The sequence below is a fragment of the Bombus impatiens genome, unplaced genomic scaffold (genome assembly GCF_000188095.3).
Source record: "Bombus impatiens unplaced genomic scaffold, BIMP_2.2 scf_0712, whole genome shotgun sequence".
NCBI classification, from domain to species: Eukaryota; Metazoa; Arthropoda; class Insecta; order Hymenoptera; family Apidae; genus Bombus; species Bombus impatiens.
In genome coordinates, this window is record NT_177131.1 from 104,978 (window position 1) to 113,256 (window position 8,279).

The following is an 8,279-nucleotide window of genomic DNA, read 5'->3' on the forward strand; positions in this document are numbered from 1 at the left end:
TATCTGTGCACTTAATAATATTAAATAATTTTTTATAATCGCTGTAGCTAGATTATAATAGATTTTTATGTATTTATGATAAATTTGACGATGCAAAAATACACAGGATACACATAATCAGCAAAAGTATTAAAATGTTCGAAACGAATCTCTGCGTAGGTTCCATTTCTTCAGCCGTGTTCACAAAAATGCGCAAAGACCTTTCAACAGGTTCTTTCTGTGGGTAACGAATCTTCAGGAGAATTGTTCGTTCATTTTGTTTCAATAAACCAGCCGTAAAGGTACACCGCAACATGCTTCATTTACCGGCACTATAACTCTAATCACCGTTAAATTAACTAGCATTCAACGAATTGCTCTCTCACGTTTTTCCTTCTCGTGAAACAATCACGCAACACTTAGTTCTTCCCTCGAGAACTCACAGTTCCGTCAACGATCAGCTGCAGATCCTATGTAAATTCCTACTTTAATGGGTATCATTCGACCGTCTCGAGACAACGAGAAACTCGAAAAACTTGTATAATAAATCGTAATCAGTGTTTATAGTTGTTATATTCTAATCATCTATAATCGACGAATTATTTAAGTATTCTCATTTCCCGTACTGAAAGCATTGAATTATTCAGCCATCTAATACAGGTACATATCATCATTTGTATCTTATGAAGTTTAGCTGGCTCATACATATATATTTCATTCAAAGTACCTAAAATTATTACTTATTGTATCATAATTATCGCTATCTTCAAAATTGCTGATATTTTCTCCATCATTCTGTGTCAATCGTTGTACTACTCGCATTATTATCTTGCTTCTTCTTTTATTATATGCATACATTGAACTTAGAAATTTTTATTAACGAGTATAAAAAAATTTCTCAGAATCTTCGACAGCAATTATCATCGACATCAAGATTTTTTCACATTTCCAGCTTCCTTTACTGCGCTTGGAACTATCGAAACTAATACATACTTCGTATTTATAATATTACGGACGAATTTCAATATTTTGGACCTTAATTCTCTCTGTACTAACTCATTACATAGTTATATTAAACACGCGTTCGTAGAAAATATTTTAAAGCAAAGAAAAAGGTAGGAAAAAGCGAAGCACCGAAGAAGAAATGATCTTATTAGTTGCAACAAACAAGATATCACAAGTAACAGTTCACCATATGGATCCAACGCTTGGTCTAAACAGAGATTAATAAACCAATGCTGGATTTCATCATCGAACGTCTCTCTGAATCCGATTGGCAGCCGACGCCTCGGCATCGATTCTACCGAGATTCTATTTAGAATTTAGATAGCATGGGAACGTTTCTGAATCATCGTCGATCGATGCCCTCGGGTATAACATCGTCCCTCCAGCGCTTTGTGCATCTCCGTCACGTTCGAACGGTGCCAATGCACAATCAATCGCCGGTATTCGCGTAATTGATACCCATCCACCGTGTAACAAACGACGCTCGCTACGGGATTCGAAAGCATCTTCACGACTAGCCTGATCGTGGATCATTCTTCGAGCTTCAAGATAGACACGCTTCCCTCTCCACGGTTCTGCATTTTCACAGATTAACACGTTGACTGCCACGTTGAATATTATATATTTTTCCCTGGAAGTCGTAACAGATTAAAATATATTACGCACTAATTATTTTTATGCGTATTCGTATTTTTGAGAATATTATTAAAAATGTAGAACCCGGGTAGAAAATCGTTTTACCTGTAAGGTATTATAGGATACACTTCATATTTTTTTATGTTATGTGTATTCTGAACAATCCTGTACCTTTGAAGTTCCTATAAATGCATAAAAGTCCACGGTCCAGCAACATGTCATAACGCTTAATTTTCGTTCAGTGATTTAAAACAATCAGTTCTCTGACTAAATAATCCTGTCTCGATAACTCTATATCGATATCCATAGGTATTTTTGTCACACAGATTGCCATCAACAGCTTCACGAAAGTATTATAACTGCTATTTTTAAAGAAAACAAGAAATAAAATAAAATTTACAAGCCTCGTTGCGATACAAGAATAATAATAAACAGAACGACACACAATTCTCACGTCGAGGATTCTAATAATTCTGCCCTTAAGTTCCTACGATTGGCTATGCGCAAGAGAATTGAAAACGACCGCGTGTCGATTAAAATAAGGTCGTATGAAAAGCAGTCCGTTCGATGAGCTAATGAATAACGGACGAATTAATTATCAGATGTTCATCTATTGGCAAAGGTGACACAACATTAATCGACAACATCGATCAATACAATCCTTTTTCGCAACTGATAGAACAGCCGATGCCTGTAGTCGAATAATAAAACCACGGGGGGATGCTTTCGTTGATTCGTCCTGGTAGAAAATCGTTAATTAACGCATATGAACGTAACCATGTTGGGTGGTCTGCTTGAAATACAAGCGTGTACGTCGCTCGTTTATATCGGGTATATTAATACGTCGCTAATTACCCGACAGTAGCTTCGACGAAGGCAAGCAACGCAACAGCTGTGCTGTTGTTGCCGTTGCTGGCGTCCTATGACGTCGGTTGTTCGCGACTAGCCAGGAGTAAGGTACAATAACGCGAGAAATACCGACGGCGATAATCAACCGATTCGCCGGCCAATCAGCATAAGTCAATTTTTTACGAGTAAACTGGATACCTGGAGGTGGAGGACGCGCGACTCCTCTTCAGGAGTGATAGGCAATCAATGGTCCATGTAAACTGGACGACGGTAACGACGATGCATCGCCGAGGAAACTGTTTTTTCCAATAACAACTCTCTATTTTCTTGTTTAACCTTTCTATTTCTGTTACTTTATTCTGTTTAACACTTTAACGACGGCGAACACCGACTAAAGGATTCAGAATCATAGTGGTGTAAGTCTATCCATTAGTTTTTATAGTTTAGTTTTATAGCTACTTTTTGTAAAATAGTATTCTGCGCTCCTTTTTATTGTGGAAGATAAAAATACTTGAAATTACCATTAAATATGTTAAATGTATCATGAAATATTTTCTAGAAATCCAAAAATTCTATAATACGATTGCGGACTTTAACTTAAAGTGAAATATAATCGTTCGATAGTGATCAAACCAAACTGATATATATATTATTTTCGAAATATATCCTACATATTACAAAACGTCCTATAATAAAAATAATCTAATTAGTAGTAAATATAATTACGCCATATAAGGATATATTTACATCTCAACATCTAGAAAGAAAAAGGAAGAGTCACTATCCTTCGCGAATAGTTCTACGATGCAGTATAATACACATATTACGAAGTATAATAAACATTACGTTCATAGTATTATCCTAAAACACAAGCTTGTCCACTTTCCTCTTTTCACTGTCATTCACGTTCGACTTGTGCATTTCCCACACTTATGACCCGCCACTGTCTGCTTTTTGCGCAGTCCCCCTATTTTTTTGTCTCATTCGTCGCTTTTAACCCTCTATTTTATGGTCTTCCCCGTTTTTCCTCTATCGTTGTCGTGCAATCGAATCTAATGATCTTGAAGCATAAAACGAGTCGAGCGTGAAACGGTAGAATATAATCCACGGTGATAACGAGGGACGGTCTTGTCGTCGGGGTAACTCTGAATTTTGTTCTATTAAATCAAATACTTAAAATGCACTACATTTGGATAGAGTATTTCGTTAGAATCATATTACAAACTGTTTTTCTAACTATCTCGTTCTTTTTTCGGACTCGATATTTAAAGAAGTTTCTCCTGGAAAGGAAGGAGTTCAGATGCACACGCAGGATTATGCAAAGTCCTGGTGCTATTTGAGCAAAGCTTAAAAAGAATTAGTTATCTTCTCTGAAGAAAAATTTAAAAAAGGCAACTATATTTTTTAAGTGCATATTAAAAAATTTTAAACGCAATTTATTGCAAAATAAACTTCACTTCATATTTACGTGAATTTATTTCATTTTATCCCCAGATCTCCTCTCTACTCTTTCACGAAGAGGTGCGAGGTAATAGTTCCAGGCCACAGGAACTTTACATCGGTGATTACTTTGAGGCTGTGATTGGAAATGATTTTTGCTTTTCCCTTGGAAAATGAGTAACGAATTTGGAAGCAGCTCTGAATCGATGGATCATTCAGTGAAAATCTACGTGCAAGGTGGCAATTGGTGCGACGATAACTCGGACTTGCACCCGATCGAATGGTAACGATGATAATGACGACATTGTCCGAGGTCGGTGTGCTCGATGGAATACAAAACACTCGCTGACAACATGATTTGGGCTGGATGGCGCCTTCATTCAGTACTACATATGGCCAATGGCAATGGAGACACGCACGAGATATGAAACATAATGTAGTACGCTTTAGTAATAGAACGTGCGTTGTCTATGTACGTTGTCATATTCGATAATTTATTCGTGATATACTATATGAATATTTTATACTTGCTTAAATATAGAATATTTATTCTCCAATACATTAAGCCTTATACATCGAGCCGACTCAACAATTATATTTCGTTTCATTTCATCGCTTTTCACAGTTCGCTGTTGAGTTCCGAAGCGTGCAGACGTGTGTCTAGTGCTCTCTGAAGTTCGTAAACCACCACGTGTCGCCCATCCGTCGAAAGTGAACACAGCCAAGTATTTCCTATCCTTTAGAGAAAAAAATCCTACGCTCCTAACCTCTATCCGAATACTAGCCTCATAGCCTCACGATTAGTTATTCAATTTGAATTAACTAGCTCGATGATGGCCCAGGAATCACAACCAGGCTCTCCTGAGCAAACTCATAACTGCTCCGCGCTACCTCCTCCGTGGCAAAAGTGCAACAGATCCCCCCGTACCAATGACGCCAAAAATTCTAAGAGGCGAAAAATAGAAACACCAAAAACGAACACAAACGACACCTAGAACGAACAGCCAACAATCGAAGTAAACACTCACAACAGGTTCGCCGTATTGAAATCCTCAAACGACTCCATGGAAATCGCAGACCCACCATCACACCCAAAGAAATTCCCCTCCCTCACCAATATTTGTTGATGATGTTATTGACATACAAACGATGATCAAGTCAATAGAGAAAGATATCACCAAAGAAGACTACAACCTTAAAATCAACAACAACAAAGTAAAAATTCTGCCGACAAACCCTGATGCATACAGAAAACTCATCAAACTACTTAAGACCTTGAACACCAACTTTCACACTTACTAGCTCAAACAAGAAAGAGCTTTTCGAGTGGTTCTACGCAACATCCACCACTCTGCAGACATAGATGAACTCAAATTCGAACTCTTAAAACTCGGCCACGAAGTCATCAACGTTAGTAACATAAGGCATAGAGTCTCGAAAGACCCGTTATCCTTATTTTTTATCGACTTAAAGCAAAAACCTAACAATAAGGAAATTTACTAACTAGCAACTTTCCCTCGAGGGCGACTAGCATCTTTTTCTAACCACCGATATGGAGATTGACCAATTAGCAGCAACGACAATTTCCCTTACTTACTGAACGAAGGCTATCCTCGACGAATCCGATGATCTCGTGTCCTTAGACACACCCCGTTATAGTTTTCCTCCGTGGCATCGTCGGAACGGGAAAGTCATTCTCTCTCGCGATCTTATCGACTAAAGAGTAACGTCTTTACGATCAGCAATCATTCAGACTTAGAGAACGTTCATCTATCATCCCGTTGACCGCGGATTCATTATCGAACCTGAGACCATTGTCACTAGTATCGCGAGCGCCTAATCGCCGTGGTTGATTGTCGAATCTGTGTTATCCATACTTGTGTTAATAAACCGCATCTTTGTTATACCGCAACGATGGCTAATTTCAATGAAGATTCATCAAACACCCACAACTCTATCCTCAACGCCACCCCGACACATATATTATATTTATGTTATATATATTAACGTTGGAGTTCTACCAACTTAGAATTTAAAATTCATCTGAAAATTACATAACGTCTTCTCTACAAAACCATCTGAAAAATCTATTCCTATTGCTAGTAGTTAACGAACTATAATTTTTCTCTTAAAGAAAAGAGATTCAGTCCTGAATGAGGTCAAATGCGCATCTTCAAGAACGTACTCTTCATCAAAATTAAATACGCATCTTTCTATTGTCTACGCCTACTACTTATTCTTTCAAATTTACTCAACTCGGTAGACGTATAATAGTTTCTCGTTTAGTGCAATTTGTATTATCCTTTTCGCACAAATTTTCAGGCAATTACGCATGCCATCGACGAAACGTCAAGGAGAAGTGTAGGAAGAGGAAAACGCGCAGGGCGCGCGTCGCGCCACTTATTGGATCGAATGAAACCTGCTTCGGCCTGAAGGGCGTAGCGTATGCATTATTCAAATAGCGGTACCAGCTATCCAACACCTCGCTAATAACACCGGACCCATTTTTCTCCTGGACGGCTAAGTATCCGCCGCTCGAAGCGCATCGACGTACTTTAAACGTCCGTGTTGGAATGTCAAGGGAGGTCGTAGACGCGTGGTTGAACGATAATAAAGCACCGTGGTTGAGAAAGGACGGACAGACAGTTTTTGCATAAAAGTACGCTGACTCTTCGCTCCCAAGACTGTTCACACCACGTACACTACCCCTCAAAAGTATGTAGATACTTGTTCATTTTTGATACATTGTAATTTAATAGCAAAATTACAAATAGAAAGAGCTAGGTCGATTTTTTCTAACACTTTATCAGGGTTATCGTGGAATACTATAATAAATTTACTATGCAGTAAACAATTTTTCAATTTGCAATACCGATTAGTTTGGTTAGTTTAAAATCGTGCCATTTAGACTAAATCATGTTTGTAATAATAATGGTTTATATGTACCTATTTAATATTTAATATTTTCATATTTGCGAGGATTTCTGACATTACAATCTTAATTTTATTCAAAAGTAATTAATTTATATTGTAACTCTTCCTAAGAAGTAGTAAAACCTAGCAAGTAGTAATACCCTATAATAAAGTCTCCTTTTTAGAACCATACAAATCATCCACCAAAATATTTCATCAAACCTCACTCTACCTAAAATATACATTTAATAATAAATAAATAAAGGAAGGGAAACAATGAAATCTACATGTTATCCATAGTTGTATTGCTCATTGTCAAACCAATGGATCTTTCCGCATTTAAAAATCTGTATGCAAAAATACACAGAATACATGTACGCGATTATTGTGATTATTTTAGTAAAATTTAAAACCAATCTGGAAATAATAAAACTTACAAAACATTTCATACAAACATATGTTTAGTAAAAAATTAGTATACAGCATGAATAGTCATCTTTAACATATAATAAGTTTTAAAAATGATCCCACTGATTATAGAGGTTTATCGATACACAAGTAATTAAAATACATAGTTGCATTAAATATTTCGTAGCTCCTGCATACATTTTCAAATTTGTTTTAAATACCGATATGATCACGATAATTGATTCTCGCTAAAATCCTAATGGTATTTAAAAATATCTCGTATAAAACACATGCTATGTTCCCAAAAAGTTTCTACAACGGTTCGAATATTTTCATGAGTAACTGCATAAAAATAAAAGTAAAAGTAAAAGTTGACAAAATTCCATTCCTCGTAAAGCATAAAGATTGGTTTTAGTAAAACAATGCTCGTGCAATGTTTAATCGCTACCTTGCACTTTAAGAAGCCCTTCGATTTGTCCCAGCGAAACTATCGATCATTCAACGGTAACTCGTTGTTTCGCATTCGATGCAGATAATCGTGGGTGTAATTACGCCGATCGAACAACGTTTCTCGAGTTACTTTCACACCGAGAGGATATTCTATCGGCGACCCATCGCCGGGGTATCACGCATCGAGCGACGTCGGCTATTCCGCTCACGTCTCTCATTGCACCACGTATGAATGATAAATTCTTTGATCCTATAAACTATTAATTACAACGACTTCAGACCGTCTCGATAGACGGAAGCTGTGATACGCGTTCCCTGTTTAGCCTGCGGACTGCGTAGCCGTTTCTCATTGAAGACGAAGAAAACACGTAGATTGCGTTTAAAATTGTCTTGCTTCGAACAACAGAGCCGTCGTTTATGCCAACGTATTTTGAGCAATGATTGCTAATTATGAATATATTAATTTAATCCGTATTAATGTATAGCACGTGTTAAATACCAGGTAAATGTATATAATATGTATATAAAATGTATGTAATATAATTATGAGAAGTACATCAACATGTTTGATGTAGGAGGTTTTCTACGATTCCTGCCTT

At 37.1% G+C, this 8,279-nt stretch overlaps 1 long non-coding RNA gene across 1 annotated transcript; it reads right to left on the bottom strand.

The window, feature by feature from the left end:
* Positions 1-250: 250 nt before the first annotated feature.
* On the bottom strand, positions 251-3,082 carry LOC112213501. Its single transcript, XR_002947386.2, has 2 exons — positions 1,726-3,082; positions 251-1,615 (listed from the first exon to the last, which is right to left on the bottom strand). It is a non-coding gene; the product is annotated as an uncharacterized LOC112213501 (long non-coding RNA).
* Between the last annotated feature and the right edge of the window lie 5,197 nt (positions 3,083-8,279).